The sequence below is a fragment of the Hordeum vulgare genome, chromosome 7H (assembly GCF_904849725.1).
Source record: "Hordeum vulgare subsp. vulgare chromosome 7H, MorexV3_pseudomolecules_assembly, whole genome shotgun sequence".
Taxonomy (NCBI): domain Eukaryota; kingdom Viridiplantae; phylum Streptophyta; class Magnoliopsida; order Poales; family Poaceae; genus Hordeum; species Hordeum vulgare.
The window spans coordinates 558,728,798-558,731,407 of record NC_058524.1 but is presented as its reverse complement, the minus strand read 5'-3'; positions in this window follow the sequence as shown (position 1 = coordinate 558,731,407).

The following is a 2,610-nucleotide window of genomic DNA, read 5'->3' as shown; positions in this document are numbered from 1 at the left end:
AGCGTCGCACGCCGGCTGTCGCAAGGGGAGGGCCTGCCGGCTCCTCCGGGTGCGCACGCGGCGCCCCGTGCACCGGCTCCCAATCGCGCTCCGCTTCCGCCGCCACCGCCTCGCGACGATGGTCCACACCCTGACGACTATCCGCATCAAGACGGAGCATTCGTCGTCTTCACCAGCGAAGGCGACGACAAGCACAGCCTGCGCCAAAGGCGGCGCGAGGTAAACGCCACGGTCCCCCCGGTTCCCCAATACATGCATTGGTCTGATAAACCAATTACATGGATCCGGGTGGACCACCCTGCGGTGATGCCCAACGCGGGGTCATACGCACTCGTCCTCGACCCCACCTTCGCCTCCAAGAGGCTCACCTGCCGATTCTCCCGGTTACTGGTCAATGGCGGCAGCAGCATCAACATCCTCTACCTCGACACTCTCCGCAAGCTCGGGCTCAAGGAGACGGACGTCCTGCCAACCAGCACTGTTTCCCATGGCATCGTGCCTGGGCAGTCATGCTCGCCCATCGGCAAGTTCCAGCTGGACGTCCTCTTCGGCGACAAGGCTCACTTCCGCCGAGAGTCCATATGGTTCTAGGTAGTGGACCTCAGTAGCCCGTATCACGAGCTGCTGGGAAGACTCGCTCAGGCCAAGTTCATGGCTATTCCGCACTACGCCTACCTAAAGATGAAGGTGCCGGGTCCCAAGGGCATCATCACTGTTGTTGGCGACTACAAGAAGTCGCTTGAGTGTGCCCAAGATAGCAGCCGCCTCGCCGACGCCTTGGTGATTGCTGAGGAGAAGCGGCAGATCGACCGGCTCATGGCCCAGGCTACCGAGAGCCGGCGATTCCTTCTCCTCCGTCCCAATCGGCCGGCAAGGGCTCTTTCAAGCCGACTAAAGAGACCAAGCACGTCCCACTCGACCCTGCCAACCCAAAGCAGTGCATCACCATTGGGGCTGGCCTCAGCCCCAAATAGGAAGGCGAGCTCGTCGACTTCCTCCTTGAGAATCAGGACATCTTTGCATGGTCCCCCAAAGACATGTCGGGTGTCCCGAGGAAGTACGCCGAGCACAAACTTCACGTGCGACCGGATGCAAAGCCGGTGAAACAACCTTTGCGCCGCTTCGCCGAGGGCAAGCGGTGGACGATCGGAGAAGAGATCACCCGGCTCCTTGCAGCCGGCTTCATCATGGAGGTTTTCTACCCGGACTGGCTGGCGAACCCAGTCCTGGTGCTGAAGAAGAACAACACATGGTGAATGTGCATCGACTACACTAGCCTGAATAAGGCCTGTCCGAAAGACCCTTTCGCGTTGCCTAGGATAGATCAAGTGATCCAGTCCACTGCAGGCTGCGAACTGCTGTCATTTTTGGATGCTTATTCGGGCTACCACCAAATCAAGCTGGATCCAGCTAAACGCCTAAAGACCTCCTTCGTTACGCCCTTCGGGGCCTACAACTACACCACCATGACGTTCGGTCTGAAGAACGCAGGTGCGACATTCCAACGCTGCATGCAGTAGTGCCTACTACCATAGATTGGCAGAAACATCCACGTCTATGTGGATGACATCGTCGTCAAGACGAAGTAACACTTCAGCCTCCTCGACGACCTATGAGAGACATTCACCAATCTATGCGAATACAAGATCTGACTCAACCCTGAGAAGTGCGTCTTCGGGGTCCCAGGCGGCAAGCTCTTGGGGTTCTTCGTATCCGCCTGCGGCATTGAAGCAAACCCTGAGAAGATCAGCACCATCGAGCGGATGGTGCGGCCGGCTCGGATCCTCGACGTCCAGAAGTTCGCCGACTGCTTGGCATCCCTCAGCTGGTTCGTTAGCCGGCTTGGCGAGAAGGCCCTTCCACTCTACCAGCTCATGAAGAAGACGACGAAGTTCGAGTGGAATGACCAGGCGGACGAAGCCTTCCGCGACCTCAAGCGGGTAATCTCGAGCCTGCCAATCTTAGCAGCCCCATCTGAAAGGGAAACCATACTCATATACATCGCGGCGACCACTCGCGTGGTCAGCGTAGTGTTGGTAGTTCAGCGCAAAGAGGAAGGCAAGGCTGCCGGTGCAGCGCCCTGTCTACTACCTTAGCGAGGTCTTGTTCGCCTCTAAGCAGAACTACCCTCATTATCAGAAAATGTGTTATGGTGTTTACCTTGCTGCAAAGAAATTAAAACAATACTTCCAAGAGCATGCCATCACTGTGGTGAGCACTGCTCCGCTCTCAGAGATCACGGGCAACCGTGATGCCATGGGCAGAATCGCCAAATGGTCCATTGCCATGGCGGACCATGATATTCAGTACGAGCCCTGCACCGCCATCAAATCACAGGTGGTGGCCGACTTCCTAGTCGACTGGGTCGAGACCCAGTTCAAGCCACCGCCTCCAGACTCCACGCATTGGCGGATGCACTTCGACGGCTCGAAGATGCGAACAGGACTAGGAGTCGGCATCATCTTCACGTCTCCGAAAGGAAACCAGCTCAAGTATGCTCTCCAGATCCATTTCGCCGCCTCCAACAACGTCGCCGAGTACGAAGCACTGGCTCTTGGCCTCCGGCTTGCAAAGGAGATTGGCATCCGGCGGCTCATATGTTTCGGCGAT